Raw genomic sequence first — 25151 nt, 5'->3', positions numbered from 1 at the left:
TAGCTTTAAGGCTTTACGCATTACGGCTGAATCTTCTGAAAGACCAATGGTTCTCCACTCATGGTAATTCCTTATTTGATGGAGAGCATAATTCCAAAGGTACAAAGACTCTTTCCGTACCATGGCCTGGGCAACGGTGATAAGAGCGCCTGGAAGACATTCACATTCTTTAGCAAGTTCTTGAGCAACAAACTGGATTTCTTTATTTGAGTTGAGAAAATCCCTGTCGATGTTCTGCTTAAACAGTTGCCATGCTTGATCGGGATCTAGGCATTTGACTTTTGTCTCCTTTTGTACTTTCATTTGTGCACAGACTGTCTGGTTGCGAGTTGTGAATACCACGACTTTATGCAGTTGTTGGCCTTGCTCAGTAGCTGAGTGTGCTATCCCCAACAATTGAAGATCTAGAGGTTCCCAAATGTCATCAAGAAGTAGTAAACAATTCCTGTTCTTCAAGTACCTAAATAGTTTATCACCACATGTTCGTTCATCATCACTCTCCGCCAATGTTTTCAGTCTTAGACTCTTAGCAATATCCATCTGGAGCCTTTTCAATTGACAATCTTTGGAGGCCACTATCCAAATGACACAATCAAATATATTATGGTTATAGTGTTGTTGGATGCTCTTCAATATGGTGGTCTTACCAACACCACCCATTCCGTATATGCCTATGATGTTACCTTCTCTACCATCGATGTAGCCTACAATGTCTTCCACATACGACTCCATCCCAACAGGTGGTCGGTGTGAGATGGAAAGCATCATGGTGGGTTTCGGAGGCCCAACTGTGGCAATTGGAGCCAGTGCACTAGCTCGGCTCATCAATTCATTAGCCTCGCTGAATTTCTCCGCCGCTCTTCGATTGATGGAGTAGCAGTTTGATGACTCTCTGATGAGAACATCATCTCCTGCTTGCTGTTTTTGAATGGCTGCGTTTTCTTGGTCCTCTAGATTTGCAGGAAAAGCTTCTGTTCAGTTACTAAAGCAACATGATGAAAGAAAGAGCAGGCCGAAACAACTTTTTCTCTCTCTCTTTTATACATAAAAGCAGTAGGTTGTATGAATTAAAACACAAAGAGTGACAATTTGAATTGGCATGAAAAGGAAAAAGGAACAGTAAAGTACTCACTTATGCTTTGGAAATCCTGCTTGATAACAACCACTTGGTCTTCCAATTCCTTCACATCCCTTAGCCACTGGTCCACTTCGTTGGTTTGAATTTTCCCTTCACGCTCTGCCTCAATGATCTGGTTCTTGATGTCGTCGTCTCTTTTGGCTCTCAATCTTGCTGTTTCCTTTTCCAATTTCTTGATGCCAAGCCTGCTCAGATCTGTGGCAATCGGATCTAGTGCACCAGCTCGGCTCATCAATTCATTAGCCTCGTCGAGCTTCTTCACCCCTCTTCGGTTGATGGAGTAGCAGTTTGATGGCTCTCTTAATTTCATAATTATAAAAAAAACATTATCAAAGGAAGGCATGCATCTTAAACTATTTAATTTTGCCTACTTCATAAAATATTAAACCATTTAGATCTAAATGTTCATTGATTTCATATATAAGACAAAATAGAATAGGTAATAAATGATTTGGTATGAAAATATATGTGTTACCTAAAATAAGGGGTGAGGGAATTCTTGATGCTCTCATCATCCCAATCCAAGTTGTCCCACCAAGTTTGATCACCTTGTAATCCTTTTTAATTTGTCTTCAATATTTCAGCTCCAAATGGTAATTTTCGGAAACTTGGGCACGTTCCACTTCTATATATTCCAAGGAGGGAAAATGGAGTGGTTGGGATGCAATGCGATGCAGGTTTTTCATTTCATTCAAAATCAACATGTTGATGTCAAAGCTAGAATTGGAGTTCCCAACATTACTTATTAGTTCCTCCATTTGACAACATTTTGATATGTTTAGAAGATTAAGGATTGGCAGTTGTAGAACCCAAGAAACATCCATCAACTTGGGGCAATCAGAAATGTATAAGTCACGAAGGTTGTCGAACTCAACTCCATTCAACAAAATTTTTTCCAATTGTCTTAGTCTTCTAAAATTGAGAGTCTTCAAACATCTGAAACTGAATTCGCAGTCCACGCCTATATTCATCATTAATATGTCTCCTGATACATCTGATATTTCTAGACACTCGAGGTTGTCACTTACTCTGGGACTCCATTGTAAAGTGCCCACATCGCACTTTGGAAATTTTGAGCTTTCTGATCCTCTCACAGTGAGATTCCACACGGAGACATTATTTGGTAATTCGTTAAATCTTTCGAGCTCAACTGGATTAATGGTAATTCCCAGACTTATTTGGTGGCATCCTTTGAAATCTATCAACTCATCCCACCACCACTCACTTTCAGAATAAATTTCTCTTATATCCAACCACTTAAGCATTGATAATTTGGATATTGTCCCATTGGGTACAATCTTAAGCTTAGTATCCCTTAGAATTAAGTACTCTAATTTGCTGAGGCAACCAAACTCGATCGGCAGTCTTGTAATACTAGTTTCGGCCAAGTTTAAATATTGAAGCTCAGTTAAGCTACCGATCTCCATTGGAAGCTCAGTTATATAACATTTAGAGAGATCCAAGTATGTTAGATGAGGCATGCTTGCAAACAAACTCGGAGGAATTGTTGTCAGACGATTGTTGTTATGGAGAATCAACATAGAAAGTTTTGGAAAAGTGGAAACTCCATAATCTTGTAAAGATGTAATCTGATTTCTCATGAATGATGCTCGCTCTGCCTCCTGCCATTCCTCCTGTCTAGGCACATTATGCAACCCAATGCCAGCTTTTACAATCCATTCCCTTCCATTCCCCATCAACCTAGAGACCATCATTAGTGCCATGTCGCGGATGATGTTATGCATCTTTACATGTTCAGCCTCATAATAATTCTGTCGTCTAGAGGAGTCTCTAGCAAGGATGCAGCCATGAGAGCTTCCAAATGGGAGTATCCTTTGGGGAAAGCTTCATTGATTACATTAAATTCACAGATTATGCCACGACCTATCCAACATGGTATCAACTCTTCAAATTTGTGGATCTCATAATCTTCAGGCCACAAAGCGCAACACAAGAGACATTCTCTTATGAAGTCATTCTCTAAACTGTCGTAGCTCAACTTGAAGGCTTTATACATGATGTGAATCTTCTGGAAGTGAATCTTCTGAAAGATTAATGGTTGTCCAGTCATGTTTTTCCCTTATTTGATGGAGAGCTTCCTTCCAAGCTTCCCAAGACTTTTTCCCTGACATGGCCCGAGCGACGGTGATAAGAGCGAGCGGAAGACCTGCACATTCTTTAACAAGTTTTTTAGCAACGAACTTAATTCCAGCATCTGAGATGAGAACATCCCTATCGCTGTTTTGCTCAAAGAGTTGCCATGCTTGATTTGAATCTAGACATTTGACTTTGATCTTCTTTTCTGCTTTCATTTGTGCACACACTGTCTCGCTGCGGGTCGTGAACACCACGACTTTGCGTTGTTGTTGTTGACCTTGCTCAGTAGCTGAGTGTGCCATCCCCAACAGTTGAAGATCCACATGTTCCCAAATATCATCAAGAAGCAGTAAGCAATTCCTGTTATTCAAGTAGCTAAACAACTTATCACCACAAGTTGATTCATCGTCATTCTCCTGTCAGTGTGTTCAGTCCTAATTTTAGCAATGTCCATCTGGAGCTTTTTCAATTGGCAGTCTTTGGAGGCCACAACCCAAATGACATGATCAAATATGGTATTGTTATGAAGATAGTATTGCTGGATGCTCTTCAATACGGTGGTCTTACCGACACCACCCATTCCGTAAGATGCCTATGATGTTGCCTTCTCCACCATCGATGTAGCCCACAATGTTCTCCACATACGACTCGATCCCAACAGGTGGTCTGTGTGAGATGGGAAGCATCACGATGGGTTTCGGAGGCCGAACTGTGACAATCGGATCCAATTGACTAGCTCGGCTCATCAATTCATTAGCCTCCCCGAGCTTCTCCGTCGCTCTTCGATTGATGGAGCAGCAGTTTGATGACTCTCTGACAGGGACCTGATCTCCTGCTTGCTGTGTTTGACTCGACGTGCCGCCAATTTGATTGAAGCAATTATTGCAACTGAAGCAACCTAACGAAACAAAGCAGTAGATGGAAACAACAAACTTTTTCTCTCTTATAGATAAAAGCAGTAGTAGCTTGTATGGATCAAAACACAAAGAAAGACTTGCAATTGAATTGGCGTGAAAAGGCAAAAAGGTATATATGGGACAATACTCACTGATACTTTGGAAATCCAGCTTGATATCAGTCACTTGGCCTTCCAATGTCTCCACCTCCAGTAGCCACTGGCTCACTTCTTTGGTCGGAATCTTCCCCTCGCGCTCCGCTTCAGTGATCTTGTTCTTGATGTCGTCCCTTTTGGCTCTCAATCTTGCCATTTCCTTTTCCAATTTTTGGATGCCAGATTCTAGCCTGCTCAGATCTGTGGCAATCGGATTCAGTGCCACCAGCTCGGCTCATCAATCCATTAGCCTCTTCGAGCTTATTCACTACTCAAGAATGATAGAGCAGTAGTTTGATGACTCTCTGATAGGGACTTGATCTCCTGCTTCCTGTGTCCGACTCGACGTGCTGCCAATTTGATTGAAGCAACTGCAACTGAAGCAACCAACTGAAGCATCCTAATGAAACAAAACAATAATCCCTTATAGATAAAAGCAATAGTAGCTTGTATGGATCAAAACATACACAAGACTTGCAATGGAATTGTCGTGAAAAGGCAAAAAGGTATATACGGGAGAAGAGAATACTCACTCATGGTTTGGAAATCCTGCTCGATATCAGCCACTTTGCCTTCCAATATCTCCACCTCCCGTAGCCACTGGCTCACTTCGTTGGTCGGAATTTTCCCTTCACGCTCCGCCTCCTTGATCTTGTTCTTGATGTCGTCTCTTTTGGCTTTCAAGATTGCCATTTCCTTTTTCAACTTCTTGATGGCAGATTTTGGCCTTCCCAGCCGCCGCGATGCCCACAGCCCGCTCAGGCACCATTTGACGTCTACGTTACAATTTAGTGGATTTGATGCCCACCATGGACGAGGAGAAGCTAGCTAGCAACTAGAGATTTGTTTCTTTTGCAGAGAGCAAGTAAGGGAAGGGAAGGGAAGGGAAGCGAAGCAAAACAAAGATGAAGAAAGTCAAAAGATTGGTTCGTTATACACGACAAGAAATGAAAAAAAAAAACCTTTTAAATGTAGATAAGTAAAATTAACTCAAAAGTCATTTTAATTTGATTTTCTTAACATTAAGCCAATAAATAAATATCTGTCTATTGCATCCACAGTCGAGCCACTATGCCATGTGATTGCACCTGTTTACAGCTAGCTAACAAAAGGACAGCACCATTACTGCCACTTTAATTAATGGACAAAAATTAAATGTCAGCATATAATAATAAAATTATCATGATAATTAAGGATGGAATCCCGATGAAGCCATGTGATACCATACCCTCCCACGTGAAGGTACGTTTCGATTTCCTGATGACCTCTCCATAGAGGACTATGAGATGATACATTAAGAATCTTTTGTTACAATAGAAGCAGAATCGATTTGGATCATTCAAGAATCGAAGTGAATTTACTTTGTAAAAAGAGGGATTCAGCCAATTATCTTGATCATGGAATATCATTATAAATGAGAATCCGTGTTATTAAAAGATTTCCTGCGATTATTTCTAGTATGGAATGAGTCAATCACCCACTTTGGTATCTTTTTGAAGCAAAATGGTAATCTTGTTCCTCCATTGATCAAGGATTTCGATCTTTTGGAAGTATCATGATCATCCAATAAGAAGGGTTTCAATTTATTCAAATGAACGATTTGAACACCTATTGATTCTAACAACTGATTGCGGAGTTGATCATTCGGACCTTTCAATTCATAGATGTGGATCTCGGATCTATGAATGGGGGTATTCCCTACTCACAAAGAAAAGGGGAAGTGACTTGAACAAAAAGAGAAGTGACATATTTTAATAATTTTATTTTTTTATTTTAATATTTCTATTAAAATTTTGTATTAAGATTTTTTTATCTTAGAATTTTACTATTTAAATAATTCTTTAATTGATATTTAAGATGAAATTTTAATTTAATAATATTTTCAATCGTGCTATTTATTTTTTATTTTTTTAAAATTATTTCTGAATCAACATATTTTAAAAGATTAATTTTGACGTTCGTAGTCGAACAACGAAATCAATATAGTTTGCATGATAATGACTATCTTGTCCGACATAAATTGGTATCAAAGTTTATTAAATCCGATCGATAATCGTTGCATGGTCATGATTGTGGTCATGACAGACAGGTTCCACCTGAAAAAGCCTCACACCATGATTTTAGTACCCAAGATGAGATTTTTAATCTACATAGAAAAATTATAAAATTAACTCAGCGTCTCTTAAAGGTCATAAGTTCCCTTATCCTAATTCGGATTCCACTTTTCAAAACCTCTATAACAATCATAGAAATCATTGTCAAGAGAAATGATGGGGAGATATTAGGGTTCCAATTGATCTTCTTGAGTGTTCTAGTAGGTTTCAAGGCGAATGATTTGTTGATTGGCTTAACGAATTAGAAATAATTTTTTAATATAAAAAAGTATCTGATCGTATGAAAGTCAAATTGATTGTGATCAAACTCAAAGGGTGAGCATTGGTATGGTGGGAGTAATTGTGATGCTCATGAGAAAAATAAAACGAAGCCAACATCATGATTGGGAGAAGAAAAAGAAAATGAAAAGTCACTTCTTTCTTTAGGATACACTCAATCTCTATCTCAACGACTTCATATTTTGAGACAAAATGCAAGTTTCCAACGTCCTTAGTTGGTGAAAAATCACAAAACCGAAATCCAATGATTAAGAGCGATTAAAACCATTGGTCAGCTCACTCTCATGATTCGTATTCTATCTAGCTTCCCCACAAGGCAACAATATATGATTAAGGAGACATGGAAAACAAGATTGAGGCAACTGATAATCCAATTTATGACGATGATGAAGTACATGAAGTTATCGATAAAATTGGTGATGACGTATTGCAAGTTTCATGCATCGATAACTCCCTCGACAAAGCGCCATTGGTGGAAAAGTTAAAAAGGAATAACTTTCATCCTTAATTAGGTCCTGTTCAATGCAAAAAAAAAAAAATCAGGATAAGCAATCAACTAATTCAAATGATAGAATTAGTAAAGCTATGGACAATCAATTTCTCAATAAAACAACATCTCTAGTTTATGTAAAACCTACTATCTCATCCAAATTGTATTCTCTTAATAGTGATTCTTCTATATCAAAGGTAACAAAACACTTCAGACTTCAGGTGGATTGGATTGTTGACTATGAGTCGAACAGTCATTTGATAAAAATCAAGGAATGCATGCTAACTGCAAATCTCACTTTCAAGATCATTCTGTCAATGCTTTATCCCTAATGATATTAGTGATCCGCAGTTATCTACTCAAGAAGAACCTGTCAGTAGTGTTATTATGGTTCTTGATGCTAGCTCAATTTTAAGGGTCTCAACATTTTTTAGTATCCTCTGATTCCATGGGAACAAAAGCCAATAAAGAGAATAGTCAAAGGTCTGGATCATGTCTTGAATGTTTGAATTCAGACGTCGAAGTCGGTTCAAAAACTAAGATGTGCAATTTGGATTTTAATCGTCTTGGGGATGAGGATACCTCTGCATTTTATTCCCATCGTTAAAATTAAATTTTCAAAATGGGGAACAAAGACTATCTTCAACTTCTTCATCTTATATATCGACATTATTCTTTTTGAGATTTTGAACTGAATGATAACCCATCATTTTCATTTCTATTAATATTTTTCTCTTTTTTTGTGATTTTAAGTATATTTAAATAATTATTTAATTGATATTTAGGATGAAATTTTAGTTTAATAATATTCAACAATGTTTGTTTTTATTATTCTTTTGAATCAATATATTTTAGAAGATTGATTCCAACATTTGTAAGTAGTCAAATTAATGAAATTAATACAACCCGCAAGATAATCGTTATCCCGTCCAGTATCCTTAGGTCAGTCGTTGTGGAACATCCGAGGTCAACGTATGATCTTTTACTGCACTAATTATTTACTCCATGACATGAGAGGGTATTTTTCTTAAATGATCTGGGTTTGAAACTCATGCAGTGCATGCATGCGATACATTCTAACAAGTGACGTTGGGACGCCGCCACATTAAGAGTCATCTCGCTTCTTAAATTTACTTAATATTGAAATGTAGAGTCAAACTATCCATTCTAAAATTAATTACTATAAATTAAATATATGATATAAAAAATAATACAACTATTTTTGACAAGCCTGAAAGAGAGACATCTCTTTTTATAGACTCAAGAGAGCTAAATTACGACGAAACCAAGAGAAGAAAAGGTCTTTCATTGTCATGCTTGGTTTAATTTGTTGTAAGAGTTTTAAAACTCTCATATTAGTGTTTTATTCAATTAGATAAACAAAGCCAATACAATTCCCACTTGTGCTATTTTTTTCTATCCTCTCTTTTTTATTATTATTTCCTTCTCTTTAATTTCTATTTCTTTTATTTTTTTTCTTTTTTATTTCTCCCACGACCGAGATAATTATTTAGTTTAGATCCAATTGATATTATTTTTTCTTTTCTTGCTTGATCAGTTCGTATTTAATACTATCATAATATTGTCTTTTTATTTTGCTCGTCAACTGTCTCTCTATATTTTATTTTCGGAATAAACAATTAAATATTAATGAGAAGAAACTAAAAAGATACCAAATTGAGTATTAAGAAAATAATAAGGGAGGATTCGACGTTAAGAGAAAAGTTTTTTTTCCTAATAAATGTCCTAGTGAAACATACATTAGCAATAAAAAAATCTAATAATTTATTCTTTATTGAAATTCTCATTAGTTAGATCCAATTGGTATTATTTTTCATTTTCTTGATGTGATCTGTTCATATTTAATATTGTCCTTCGTTTTTCTCAACAACTCTCTCTCGATATATAATATTTTCAAAATAAACAACTAAATATCAATAAAAAAATTAAAAGAATACCAAGTCAAGCAAGATAGAGCCACCCTTCATTAGGGTGGGCTCCAACCTCACTTTTTTTTTATAAAAAATTAATGATTTTTAATTTTATTTTATTTTTAAATTCTATCACAAATCTCATTGGCTATTCCTAAATAGTCAGCCCTAGATAATTTTGAATCCGGACTACACTCCTAACCCAAGTAGTTGAAGATTCTATGTTGAAAAAAGAAAAAATGCTTTTAGAAAAGTTTTTTTTCTAATAAATGCCCGAGTGAGACATCCATTAGCTAAAAAAAATCTAATAACTTGTTGTTTATTGAAATTCTTATTTACTTTATATCCAATTGCTATTATTTTTTTTCTTGTTATGATCTGTTCCTATTTAATACTATCATAACATTATCTTTTTATTTTTCTAGTCAACTCTCTCTATATATAATATTTTCAAAATAAATAAATGCCTGAGTGAAACACATCCATTAACCAAAAAAACACAAATCTAATAACGTGTTCTTCATTGAAATTCTCATTTAGTTTAGATCTAATTACTATTATTTTTCTTTTTCTTGGTTGATCTCTTCCTATTTAATATGCCATAACATTATCTTTTTTCTTTAATTTCTCGTCAACTCTCTCTATATTTAATATTTTTAAAGTAAACAACTAAATATTAATAAGTAACTAAAGGATACCATGCCAAGTATTAAGAAAATGATAACTGTAGAGAAGAAAAAATATCCTTAGAAAAAAAAAAATCTAATAAATGCTCGAGTGAAACATCCATTAGCAACAGAAAAAAAAAATGCCTAATAATTTGTTCTTCATTCACTGAATACTTAAAACAACACCTAACCACAATATACACACACATAATTTTGTGCAAAAACTGAGATGAAAATTCACATTCTATTTGAAAAATATCTTTGCTTGTTTGTAAAAGACAACGTCCAGTGAAGAAGACCTTAAATAAATTTATTAGTTTTTAGTAAATGGACGATCAACCAACTTTGATGTTTGATGGTTTCAAACTAGCTAGTTATAGTTTTCTTTGATCTAATAAATTATCGATCATTAGATAAATCAGAGAAGTATAGATGGATGTACACTAGTGGTTCAAATTCTATGAACATTCAAAAATATCCAAGAACGACAAGAAGATGGTTAGCACCTAGAGATTTGTTTCTTTTGCAGAGAGCAAATAAGAAAAGGAAAGGGAAGCAAAACAAAGATGAAGACGGTCAAAAGAACTGGTTCGTTATGCACGACAAGAAATGGAAAAAAAAAAACCTTTTAGTTGTGGATAGGTAAAATTAACTCAAAAGTAATTTTAATTTGATTTTCGTAATTAACATTAAGTCAATAAATAAATATCTGTCTATTGCATCGACAGTCGTTCCACTCTGCCATGTGATTGCACCTGTTTACAGCTAGCTAACAAAAGGACAGCTCAACTTCTGCGACTTCACTTTAAATATGGATGATCTCAGCCAGTGCCACTGCCACTGGATGATCTCAGCTAATACAATAACTATTTTTGAAGAGAGACATCTCTTTTATATTCTCAAGAGACAAATTAAGAGCTAGAAGAGGTCTTCATCTCCACGATTGGTTTAATCAGAAATAAGAGTACTTTCTAAAGTCTATAGATGAACAAAGTCAATACAATCCCCATATATTCTATTTCTCTCTGTCTTTTTAGTATTATTTTCTTCTCTTTAATTTCTATATTTTTTTCTTTTCTTTTTTATTTCTTCGAATTAAAGGATCGTGAAGAAAGCTAAGAATCGAGTACCGAAAGAATCCTTTAATTAGTTTAGATCAATTGTTATTATTATTATTTTTTCTTACTGCATGCGATCTGAGTTCCTATTTAATACTGTCATAATATTATCTGTTTGTTTTTATCGATTGTCAACTCTCTCTATATATAATATTTTTAAAATAAACAACAAAATATTAATAACACTACAAAAAAAACAGTTTTTTAGCGACAAATTTTTGGGACGAATCGAATTTGTCGCCAATCAGCAACGAATTTTGAGACGAATATAAATTTTATCGCTAATATGCAATAAAATTTACGACGTACAAAATATTAGTTGTCAATTTAGCAACTCAACGTATTCGTTACCAATTTCGTTGTCAAAAATAATTCGTCGCCAATTTCGTCCCTAATTTGGCGACGAATTCTAATTTCGTCGCCAAATTAGGGACCAGGGGCGGAGCCAGGATTTTTGCCGAGGGGGGGCCATTTTTTAACATCGCATTGCACACTAATAAAATAAATTTTAAATTAACTAAGAAATAAATTACATTCAACGCAATCTAAGTTGTGCTCTTTCGCTTTTTCATAAACTCAAATTCATCTATGACAGAATTGACATCAAAACTGCGAACAATATCCTTCTCAATATATATTATCAAAGAACTTGATAAGAAATCATCTTCCATTTTGTTCCGCAACATATTTTTCACAATTTTCATTATAGAAAATGCACGCTCTGATGTTGCAGTAGAAACTGGTAGAATCAAGATAAGTCAAATTAATTTGTCAAGAAGAGAATAACTTTTTGATTTTCCTGTCTTCGATAAGACCTGATACAAAATTATGTGCATATTAGTTAGCAATGACTAACCTTCAATAAAAAAATATTATTTTTTATATAAAAAAATATACCTGGTATAATTCAGAAATAGTTGAGATATCCTTAAAGTTCACATTTTTCTGAATTTCTATTGAGAAAAAGAGGTAGTGGTGGTTGTTGGAGAAACTAATAGCGAAATTCTTCTCTAAGATGCCTTAGATATGTAAAAAAAATTATCCAAAAATTGTTTCCATTTATAAATGTTTTACTTGATTTGTACAATGTTCTTCAGAAACTAGATCACTGGTCATAATTTTCAGCTAAGATACTTTAGAAATTATGCTATGTTCCGATCCTTATGTACATGTTGGGCATCTATCATCAAGTTTGCCTAAGGCAATGATGTGAATTATCTGATTAAACATGATGTATTTGATTTTTTGAGCATGCACTTGGTTCAAGAGATAATTCAATAGCAAAAGGATCTTGCTAAATTCTTTTCATGCTATTTTCCAATTATGTTAGTGTGATTAGTTGCCTACAATGCCAGTGGTGCTTTTATCATAATCAATTCTCACGTTATATTAATGCCAAACTTATATAACGCCAAACTGTACTCAACAAAAAGTCATGTTCCAATCCAAAATTCATGTTCTTTTTTAATTCAGGGGGGCAGTGATACGCCCACAAATGATGTCACGAATGAGCCTCAAATTAAAATTTATAATCGAAAACCCTTAGCTCACAAAACAAATGTAATACAGGGGCCACGAGTCGTATTTTCCAAGGATTAATAGAGAATCGTGTGAATCAAGCTACGAAGTCGTTCTATTTTTGGGTTTTTATATATGAAATGGGGTTTTAGTGTTTTTCAACAAAATGTGAATGAAACATGAATTCAGAAACAAGGAACAATTTAGAACTAAATGAAAGAAACTTAAGCAACCATCAACAACAAGATCATGGAATCAAACTAAGGTTTAACAAGCAATTGCAACATGAACAATTTCAAAAGTAAAAACTCAAAAACATGGATTCAATTTAAAGAAGTAGTGCAAGAAATAAGATGCAGAAACTAATGCATAAACTCAACAAACACTTTAAACTAATGCAACGTAACCTAACTTCATGATTATTACAAGCAAGGAACTGTTGGACAAATTCACCTAAATGAAAAATGCAATCCCATGTACACTAAAAATTGTAGGACACAAACTCAATTACACTAATCCAATGCAATGAATTTCAACTTCAATCACTGCTGAAACTATCTAATTTCAAACATGATACGCACATATGAAACTGATACTGAACAGTGATCTATGAAACAGGTTTTCAGAATTAAATTCAACTTACCGAATGAAAGATTCTAAATGAACAGAGATTTAACAAGAATTAACTAAACAAAGCAAGGCACATTAACCAACACTGTAAAATCTAGGAACAACAGAATTCAGAATCAGAAAGAAAACTGAGAACACAGCAGTAACAAAATTCAGATTCGAATCTTGATAATTCCCTTACAAACCAGCCTCAATCTCATCGTCACACAAGATTTAAGTGAAAACTACAGATCTCAGACAAATCCCAATCAATCTTGGTCTGATTAAGATCTCAATCGGCTCTGATTATTGCGTATCAGAAACCCTCCGTTGCAAAACAGAGCTTGATTTCGATCCAAAATCTCAGCTAGAAATTCTTTAGATCTGTTGTAATTCAATGCTCGGAAACCCTCAAGGACCTTCAAAGAACCCCTAGGAATGCCCTTGGTTGCTCTGATCGATCTAGATCTGAAGAAACCAGCTTAATCTGTGCGCGGAAATAAGCCTCTGGTGAAACCCTCGTCCAAAGAACTCAGCTCCAATTAAATGCCAAATCAAGGTCGAAGGAGTCTGATGGGATCTGAAAACTGGTTTGAGAGGAAAATCTCGAAGATCGCCGAAGAAAAATGCAGAGAAAACCAAAGAACTGCCGCGGCGGAACGAAGAACTACAGTACAGCTACAGTGGTCGCGACACCCAGCTACAGTGTTTCTTCTCATTATAACGTGAATTTGAATTCGCCGGTTCAGTTACTGTTCGGACCCGGTTCAATTCCAAATCAGCGCCGGTTCAGCCCATTTCAAGCCGGTTCAGCCCCAAATCAAGCCCAATTTAGGTCCAATTCGACTCCGGTTCGACTCACATCTTGATCATGACATTTGTAATCCATCGAATCAACAATTTTGACTTGACTTGGTTCAATTTGACTCAATCATGGTTCAATTTGGACCCTACACACAATCAAGCTTCATTAACTCAAAATTTACCGTAAAATCACAGAAAATAGAATTAATTGCCAAAATATACAATATTTCATAATTGCAATCAATTCATATCATTTAACATTTTATTTTCATGTAGAAATCCAAATCAAATCCATAAAATGCAATAAAATCTTAACCCATCAGGCAGGGGGGGCGACCGCCCCCAGGCGCCCCCCTGTGGCTCCGCCCATGTTAGGGACGAATTCTAATTTCGTCGCTAAATTAGGGACGAATTCCAAATTCATCGCAAAACTTCACTGTACTACAGCATGATCCTTTGTTTTTTTTTTCTTCGATGTGAACTTGGCGACGAATACTCAATTCGTCGCCAAATGGCGACGAAAAAACAAATTCGTCGCCAAATTGGCGACGAAAAAAAAAATTCGTCGCCAAATTGGCGACGAATCCAATTTTTCATCGCCAATTTGGCAACGATTTTGGAGACGACATAGAATCCGTCACAAACAAATCAGCGAAACCCTAGATCTAGACTGTTCGCCACTTTTTCCACGCGAACTTGGCGACGAATCCAGTATTCGTCGCCAAATTGACGACGAATTTTGCGACGAAAGCTGTTTCGTCGCAAAAAAAACAACTTAAACCTAGATCCCAACTTTCTCCTTTTCTTCCCACGCGACAAAATCTTCCTCCTCTCGTCGATTCTCTCCCCACGAACGCCGCCGGAGCTGTTCCTCGCCGATTTTCTCCCTCGCCGAACCTTTCCTTCGCCGGATCTCAGTGATTTCTCTCCGAAATCTTTCCTCCTCACGCGCGGTAAGCTTTCTCCCTCTTTTTTCCTTTTTTTCTATGTTTTTCGCCGTCGGTGCCGCTGGAGAGAGATCGCCGGACGTTGGGCGGCGTCGGGCGGCACTGGCTGGCCCTGGGCGGCGTCGGGCGTCGCTGGCTGCCTCTGGACAGCGCTGGCCGACTTTGGCCGGCGCTGGCTGGCGCTGGCAGCCCTTGGCCGGCGGTGGGAGCTCCTGGCCGGCGCTAGCAGCCCCTGTCCGGCGTTGTCCGCCCCTAGCCGGTGTTGTCCGCCCCTGGCCGGCGCTGGCCATCCGTTGCCAGTATTGGTTTAGTGAATAGCTTGAGGAATTTGGTGGATGGTGGACATCTTAGTGAATAGCTTGAATGTTATAGTGTTTTGCATGATTTATTTCATGCTAATTACTTGCTTAATTACCATAAGTGATATGCTATATCCTTTATATGATCATCTTACTTAATGTTATTACTTAATTGTTGCTTAACAATTGAAATAAATAATTTGTTGATTAATTTTTTAATATTGTTTGTGCAGATTTATAATTTGCGTGGACAAAACAAATTGGAGAGATATCGGTTTGAGGTATATTTAGAAGTATAGTTGTTTTAGAAATTTATTTAATTTTTATTTATAATTGTATTTATTTTAATGTTATTATTTATTATTCTAATTTATTTTGAATTTATTATACTAACCATAAATTCTAAAACCATTAAATCATAAATCCTAAACTCTAAACCCTTAAAAAACTAAACCCTAAACTCCTAAATCCTAAACCCTAAACACAAAACCCTAAATACAAAACTCTAAACCCCTAAACCCCCCTAAACCAAAACCCTAAACCCTAAACCCTAACCCTAAACACAAACCCCTAACCCCCTAAACCCCTAACACCCCCTAAACCCCTACCCCTAACCCCTAAACCCCTAACCCCCTAAACCCCTAAAACCCTAAACCCTAAACCCTAAACCCAAATATTTTATATTGAACAGGGAGTATTTGGCCACTGATAATTTTACAGGAACTGTTACAGATTTTGAAGTTCTCTTTTCTTCTACAAAAGGCATGGAATCCACCACCTTAACGGTCCAACATGGTCGGTCCCACGATCATCTGTGAGGAGGTAAATCGAAAAACTGCAATTGGTCATTATGCAGGAGGGTGAAAAGATAACGGAATACACAGAAGAACTTAAAGAAATTGGAGTCAGATTTGATTTTACGGATGCATCAGAATATATTGGCACCCCTCACAGAGAACCAATTCAAGGGGATTATCAAGGATAACTACTATACACCTCAACACTTCTGGTTTGAGCTGCTTGACCATTCTCAGACAAGAGCTTTAATTGAAACTTTTGTGCCTTTACCTTCATCCTTCGACACCAGAGGAGTTCCTATTACTCTGATCCAGATCAAAATGCTACCTGTTGATATTGATGTTGTTCTGGAGTGATATTAATGTTTTTGATCATGATATGTATTGATATGTATATTTGTAGAGTGTGGATTGATATATATGGATATGGATGTTTGTGATTTCAATTTGTGTGAATTGATATATGTATGTGGATGTGGATTGATATGTATATTAATTTGTAGAGTATGGATTGACGATATATATGGATGTGGATGTTTGTGATTTCAATTTGTGTGAATTGATATGTGTATGTGGATGTGGATTGATATTAATATGTGTACAGGTTATTTGTAAAATTTGATTCGATCCGATTGGATCGTGTATTGTATCTATGGGATAATCAACAAATAAAGGGGTAGGAAAGAAAAAATTTGAATTTGCGACAAATTCTGCGACGAAAATGATTTCGTCCCTAAATTCGTCCCCAAATTCGTCGCAGATTTGCGACGAAAACTGGATTCGTCGCAAATCTGCGACGAATTCTGCGACGAAAATGATTTTGTCCCCAAATTCGTCCCCAAATTCGTCGAGATTTGCGACGAAAATTGAATTCGTCGCAAATCTGCGACGAAAATCGAATTCGTCGCAAATCTATGGGATAATCAACAAATAAAGGGGAGTGATTTTGCGACGAATTTTGCGACGAAAATTGTTTCGTCCCAAAATTCGTCCCCAAATTCATCCCAGATTTGCGACGAATATCTATTTCGTCGCAGATTTTTGCGACGAATATCTAATTCATCGCAGATTTTTGCGACGAATATCAAATTCGTCGCAGATTTGCGACGAATTCTATTTTCGTCGCAAATCCGCGACGAATCATTTTCATCGCAGATTTGCGACGAAAATATTTTCGTCGCAAATTTGGCGACGAATTTGATTTTCGTCGCCAATCTGCGACGAATTTGGGGACGAATTTTTGTTTTCGTCGCAAATATCTGCAACGAAACGAGAAATTTTGTCGCCAAATTTGGCAACGACTTTATAGCAACGAAAAAGAATTCGTCCCAAAATTCGTCCCAGAATATTTTGCGACGAATTTTTTTTTAAAATTCGTCGCAAAATTCGTCCCAAAATCACTATTTTTTTGTAGTGTCTGTTTTTTTTTTTTGCAAAGAAAAGTAGTTTTATGAGAGGGCTTATGGATTATGAGAGAAGAAGATTCATTTTATATCACTTAATCACCAATCAATTTAAGTTTAGATGGCTCCATGTTACAATAAACACTCTCTACGTTTATTGATGAAATATATATATTGTTTCAGATATTTCAATCATGAACAGTTTGATTAATATATATAAAGTTATTGTAATTTGAGTTTCTGAACATTAAGTCAATACTAATTTTAAAACAATATTATGTCATGTGATCGTACAAGTTTTCAGCTAGCAAAGGATTGACAATTATTGTAGTGCATGTGCAAGGGATAAGCATAATTGCACGTCTTCGTTTAATATTGCTAAAAATTATTATTTTCCCTTTCTCACGGTGATCGAAGTTCCTATTTAATAGGACTATAATATTATCTTTTATTTTGCTTGTTTCACTCTAATATTTTTAAAAGAAACAATTTTGGAACAATTTAATATCTTTTATTTTAGAGATCCTATAAAGATGTCTTTATAATTATAAATTAGTTTAAAGTTATATAACAATTTTATTTAAAACTATTATATAATTCTAATTTACTTTAAATTCGAAACTAAGCACTTCTATAGGTGCTCTAAATTAAACCAATTGACACATGACCTTTTTTTCAATTTAAAGTATTTAGGTGTATATAATGATTTTATTTAAAACCTAAAATTGTGTTAAAGTTAAAAACAAACACGTTTATAAGTTCACTAGATCCATTGAAGTCAATATACTATTTATAGTTATTAGTTGTGAACACTATAATATATTAACTTGTCCATAATTGGTTAAAAATAAAAAAAATAATATAAGTTTCATTTATTAAAAATTATATAAGTTTCTTTAAACACATATTCGAGTAAGCACGAGCAATTTTTTAAATAAATAAATAATAATTTTGTAAGGGTCTAATTGAATTTCAAAATTTGATTGATTGGTTACTTGTCTCTTAATTATGGTGCAAATTTTATGATGGCTGCCTCTTCATCCTTGGTGAAGTTTCCTCGCTTGATGTTGAGGCGATAATAAGTGGGCAAGCAGCAACTCTTCTTGCATGAGAAATAAAAAAAATTAATTAGCAACCATGCAAGGAGGCTAGTTATGATAAAGTATCGTCACCCTCAGAGATAGTCAATGATGCTAACTGGGATTTATCATTTTTTTAAGTTATGATAAAGTGATAAATGTTGGGGGTCTGTGCGAGCTAGAAGGGGGAGATTAATAACTTCAATCTTTTTTAATTTCAATGTCGTGCTTATCGTTTGAATGTGAAGCCGAAATCTTGATTCAAACTTGACTCCACATATACAACTCTGAAATTTTAGTTGGTATTCACCTCATTGAGGGGATTAATTTAAGGGTCCACCGAGCTCACTATCTTCACAGTGAACTCCTTTTCAGACATCTTTCAGATCGCGAAGAAGTCTTATATAAGTTTGTTTTTACAAGAACACATAAATACAACAAGAAATATGAATGCAAATACAAAAGAAAGCAAAAATAATTTTACAAATGAGATCTTTTTTTTTTGTTGCTTGGAATAGTATCTTTGTTAGTACTAATGAAATCCACATATCTCAATAATGATACGATATTGTTTATTTTGAGCCTAAACCCTCATGATTTTCTTTTTGGGCTAATTGTTAGTACCAATAGAATCCACATATCTTTATAATGGTATGATATTATCTACTTTAGGACTAAATCCTCTACACAAAAAGTCTCATTCCAATAAAAATATCTTCCATCTTATAAACTCATGATCTTTTCCATGTATTTTCAATATGGGACTTTGATTGTATCCCAATAATCTTGTCAATTTGGAAATACAGTAGCACTTCATTCCAGAATCTCCAAAAACCAGCCCATTCTTCTCCAAACAAAACTCTACATATACGGTTGTTAGTTGGTTAATTTTCATCAACCAATTGATTGATCTCACTCACCAATCAATGGATATGTCAAATCCGACGATTTAAACTTGCAGAATGGCTATTTTCACTGGTCAATCAATTGATAGCTATCAATCGATTCAAAAGTATTCTATAAGTTGCTACAGTATTTTAATCGATTGATGAAATTCATCAATCAATTGACTACAATAACAAAAGTATTGTAGCAGAAAATCCAAAATTCGATTATTGTAGCAAATCATAAAGTCATTATAACAAATCCTAATTACTGTAGCAAAAACTATTTTTTGGGGTTTAGGACAGGGAACCCTAGCTACTGTAGTAAAAACTCTAATTACTATAAACCTAAAAGAAAACTCAAACCCCAATTTCACGGTTTGGCATTCATTAGTCGATCGATACGCCTTATAACAATCAACTAATACATTTATTTTAACTATACCAAGTTGAATTCTCATTTTGTTTGATATCTAATTGATTTCAACCTACCAAGACTTCCTTTACTTAGCATCCGGTCAACACCTTGCCCTGCCCAGACTTCTTATTACCTAATATCTGACCAACCTTGACCCGCGAGACTTTATCGTTGTCTAACATCTGGTTAACATTGACATGTAGGACTTCCATCATCACCAAGTATCCAGTCCTCCATGCCTCACTTGGATTTTTCATCTCGTGCTAAGTGTCCGATCCTCCATGACCCACTTGGACCAAGTATCTAATCTGGTCAACCTTGATCCGAGGACAATTGCGCCAACAATTTCTTCCTTTTTATGTTTGACAATATATTTAAGTTTGGCTAACTCATCCACCCAACATGTCTATCTTCTGTGAAAAATAGATGAATTACATCACACTCATTTTAGTTAAAAATGAAATCAATCATCTTAGTGGTCTTATATAATCGGTCATAATCATCTGTGAAAAAATAAATTAAAAAATTATAATTAATCGTTATAAAAAAATTATTTTAATTTCATCAAGATTTTCTATCTTAATAAATTTATTTTATAATAATCAATTGAATCACGTCCAAGTGCGGATTGCACTTTATAAGAATATTTATTATTATTAAATACTAGTATTTCACCCGTGCAATGCACGGGATATTTTTTTATATAATTAATAATTAAAATTAGTAAGTATGAGCGTTTGAATAAATAATTAAAATATAAATAACAATGATAACAACTAATTAATATTTTTTTTTGCTCGACACATTTGTAGAACGATAACAACGGTTCTTCACCTATTTTTTCCAAGTATGTCATGATGTCATTGACAAAGTCTCCTCACAAAGTATATGATATCTTATTGTTCCTGAAAATAGTAAAATAATTGATTATTAAAAAATATTAAAATATTAGATGTAATATGTCATAATGTCATTGACAAAGTCTTTCCATAAATTAAAAGAATAATAAAACAATACTTACTCCGAATCTTCTAAGATAAAATCAAGAAGTTTTGTAAGGCGGCCACCAAATTCTTTACTTTGAGGCGATTCTCGTGCAACCATTTTGTCAATGACATCTCAAAAAAAAATTTAAGCTATAAGATAAAATGTTCGATCAATTAATCATGAAATAAAAAAATAAATTAACTTACCAAAAAGTATGTTCTCATTAACAGAATCTGTCTCCTTCAGTTCACTAAAAGACTTGAATTCATACATCATCGATGGAAATGTATCATCAAAAATTTCGCATACATGAGTTTTTGCAATAAAATTGATCTTGTATTTGTTTGTTGTTGTCTTATACTTCATTCGATTCTCTGCAACAATGATATTTTTTATGGCAAATACATGACCTTCTAATAGAATGGGTTTCACTTTCTCCATGATCGGACGTTTTATTGTTCCATGTATGCGTTCACCCTATAAATATTTAGAAAGAGTAAATATTTATATTTTTGAACAATAATCAAATATATACGTAAAAAATATATATACAACCTCTTTATCACGAAAGACACACTCCAAGCTAAAATCTCCATTGTTTCCATATGCAGGTAGATCGTAACAACGAACTAATCGGAGTTTCAACGCCCACTGCATTTTCGAACGGTTAACCTCTCGGATAAGATTAAACAGAGGAGCCATTTTTTTATTTCAATCTAAAGTGAGTGAGTAAAGATATTACAGTCTTAATTTATAGAGTGTATTGAAGAGGAATTTGAAAAATTTAAATCGAAAAAGATGGTAATTTTATTGATGACATTAAATATAATTTAAGGCAGGACCTTGAAACTTTGGAATATGTGGTATTTCAAAGGTGGTAATATTTAATTTGTGTAACTTAAATCATGGAGTGTTGCACAAATTAAGTCTAACGATATCAATATCATTTAAATTCTAAGATGAATTTTTAATTAATATTGTAAAAGATGGAAAGTATCAACAATCAAAGAGAGCACTAATCTTTTCACGATTTTCAAAATCTCTTCAATGTCATAAATATCAAAATTGAATAATATCGATGAATCTTCATTTTTTAATTTATATGGTAATCTTTAATTAAGGTCATTTCAATTATTAATAACATTTTATTAGCTTTGCAACATTAAATGATATTTTACAATCAAATATGGTAATCTTTACCATATATAAGTTTTAGATATAACTCAAATCATTTAAATCAGACAAAAATGAAAAATAAATACTTTATTGAATTAAAAAATCATACTATTTGTGTAAAACAATTATAATGATAATTCATAAGATAAATATTTCTATATCAGGTAAAAAATAATAATAATTGTGACAAAAAAACTTTATTATTATTAAATATGATAACAACCCCTTCACGCCAGCCATGTCTATTCGCTTTAAATAGGAAAACAACTACAATCACGCCACTCATGTGGTTGCACCAATTGTTTACAGCTAGCAAAAGACGGTACAATTATTGCCTATTCGCTTTAAATATGATAACAACTACAATCTGGCCACCTAATTGAATTAATTAATTAATTAAAAGTATAAAAGCTATGAAAGTGAATAAAAGGGCGTATCTATTGTATTTCAGAGATGTCACTCGAAATATCAAAATCACGTCCGTTATATTTTATGATAGAGGTGGCCATGAATTTGGTCACATTTATGAGATTAATTGCATCATCATGCATAAAAATCTTTGAGAGAATTTATTAAAAATTTCTAGAGCTTAAAAATTTTGAGTTGGAGTGGATGAGCTTTTTAGTTCCTAAGGTTGTTTAGGAGTTTCAAATGAATTTTATGTATTTAAACTTTATTTTTTATAATCCAGGACTCTGATCTACTTTGTTTGTCTAAATCCTAAGATAGATCTATCAAATAAATTTAAACTATAATTTATATATTTAAAAGTCAACTTTTAAAAATATTGATCTGTATTAAATTTTAATCCTCTTATTTACTCTTCTAAATAATTTACCACTACATCTTACCCTTAGCAACTTAGGTTTCTAAACTTATTAAAATAAATTTTGTTATTGTATGAATAACAATAAGAAACTTTTGAAATTAAAAAAAAAAAACTTTATCCTAAAATTTTATATTATTTTTAAAATTATCTTTTAGATTTTTTTAAAAAAAATTAAAAAACTTTTAAACTCACATTGCTTCGCTCTTGATGCATCTAAAGGATAATGATAAGTATATCCCAGTTGTCATATTATTTTTTTTCATCAAATAAAATAATAATGGTTAAGTGGAATGAAGAGTATATAAAAAATTTCATGAGTATTCTAACTAATCCAAGGGGAAATAAAGTTTTTCTTATAGAATTATCAAATTAAATTTCATTATATTTCTTCTGAGCCCGCCCTAAAATAATTACTTAACGTTACCATGTACAAAAATAAAATAATATTTTCGCAAGGAAAGATTTTTTTTCTTTTCATGTCAGTCATGCGAGCTGACACTCCCACGTGGTAGGTCGTCCTCGTAATTATATCTGAAAAAATATATTAAAAAATTATAATTATTTACTACAAATAAATATTATTTTAATTTTATCAAAATTTAATTATTATTCATTATAATAAATCTATTTCATACTAATCAATTGAATTATGCCTCGAGTTCTTTTCATGTGATGCTAGATGATGCTAGGGTGGATACAATTTCTATGTGTCTTGTAGAAAAGCGCTCCAATGATTTTAATTATTCAAGTCGTATGATAGATCTTTGATGCTGTCAAACAAATTCAACAACTTCAATTTTACCAAACAACCGGGAGAAATTTGAGAGCATCCCTCTTCACGAGGCCAATCCCACTATGTAACGTTTCAATCCCAAATTTATCTCAAAGAAAACTGTCTTTATCCCAATTAGGGTATGACCACTTTCCACTATATTCTGAGGATCTAATATATATATATATATATATATATATATATATATATATATATATATATATATATTTTTTTTTTTTTTTTGAACATCTAAAATTGCATGGACAAAAGAAAGAATCTTCGGCTTCCAATGCTTCAATCGGTACGCGGACAAATTTTAGAAAAGCATTACAGTGAGAAAACATTTTGAAAGCAAGATAAAATTGTAAAGAATAAATCAATTCCTTGGAATATCGATGAAAATTTCATGCTCTGTAGTGCTCTCTTGTGCTCTTAAGATATGCATTTGATTAATTTGGCTAACTTATACATATACATTATTCACTATTGTAGTTCACGTGGTGAGCGAGAATATATAGCATCGTATATGCATGCTTAACTACGTGACAGCCCCAATTTTTTCTGTACTTTAAGGGATTGCCACCGAGCTGCTTCTGCACTTTGCATCAACATATCAGCTCAAATAATACTGCAGAAGAAAATGCTATATTTAGTGTTCTTCAGTTTGCCAAGATAAAATTATGGTGATGCGTAGAAGTAGGGGATCCACATGGTAGGCTCTTGACTGGATCAATATAGAAACCATATAGAATAAAGTCAGATTCAGTCAATGCAGTAGCTATGTGGCAAGTTTTGGATTTTCGACTTTCCGAACTCTCAGCATGTGAAGGGACACAACATGCGAAGGGATGCAGCAAGCGAAAAGATATGACAAACGAAAGGATACAACAAGTGAAGGGGTACAATTGTTATTACAACAACCTTTAGGGGGTGTTTGGTTAGGGGTAATCCATGATTACTTTGGTTATCCATCCAAGGTTATCAAATAAAACCTTGTTTGGTTTAGGGAATCGGTGATTCCCTAGTAATGTTTTATTCCCGCCACGTCATCCTACATCAGCATATTAGGGAATCCAACCCGGAATTGAAAAACCAGGTAAAATCTTGGTTATCCTGGATTCCGGGGTTATCCTAATTTCGTTTACCCTATTACCCATCTTTTTCCGCGATCCGTCCCCCGAGCGAGAACCCTCCCGAGCGGAAACCTCCGCGAGCGAAAACCCTCCCCCGAGCGAAAACCTGCGAAAACCTCCGCGAGGCCTCGTCTTCCCCGAGCGAAAACCTCTGCGAGCCGTCGTCTCCGCGAGCCCTCGTCTCCCCCGAGCAAAAACCTAGCGGCGGCGATTCCGTCTCCCCCGAGCAAAAACCTCCGCGAGCCTCGTCTTCACCGAGCGAAAACCTTCGCGAGCCCTCGTCTCCCCGAGCCCTCGTCTCACCCGAGCAAAAACCTACGCGCTTCCCCTTCCGCGCGCTTCCCCTTCCGGCGAAACCCTAGCGGCGATTCCTGACCTCGGCCTCGTCCTCCTCCTCACGGTGAGTCTTCTTCCCGTTCCTTTGTGTGAAAAATGAAGAAGGTTGTTGTTTTTACCACTCCTCCTCACGGTGATTCTTCTTCCTCAAGGTTGTTGTTTTTACCGTTCCTTAACTCAATCCACTTGTTACCTACTTATAGATTTAGGTTTTTTTTCTTCTATCAATTCAAATAAGATGTTTGCTTTATTTTCAATTGCATCATATGACCTA

General features: G+C 34.5%; 2 pseudogenes; both read right to left on the bottom strand.

The window, feature by feature from the left end:
- Positions 1–238: 238 nt before the first annotated feature.
- Positions 239–1448, bottom strand: LOC141819509 (putative disease resistance protein At5g05400; annotated as a pseudogene).
- Positions 1449–1710: 262 nt separating this feature from the next.
- On the bottom strand, positions 1711–15054 carry LOC141819510 (disease resistance protein RPS2-like; annotated as a pseudogene).
- Positions 15055–25151: the final 10097 nt, after the last annotated feature.

Source organism: Curcuma longa, unplaced genomic scaffold (genome assembly GCF_044706935.1).
Source record: "Curcuma longa cultivar G26 ecotype Majalengka, Jawa Barat unplaced genomic scaffold, ITB_CL_G26_1.1 contig_7855, whole genome shotgun sequence".
NCBI classification, from domain to species: domain Eukaryota; kingdom Viridiplantae; phylum Streptophyta; class Magnoliopsida; order Zingiberales; family Zingiberaceae; genus Curcuma; species Curcuma longa.
The sequence above is the reverse complement of the archived record's forward strand: the minus strand, read 5'-3'. Positions and strand labels throughout refer to the sequence as shown.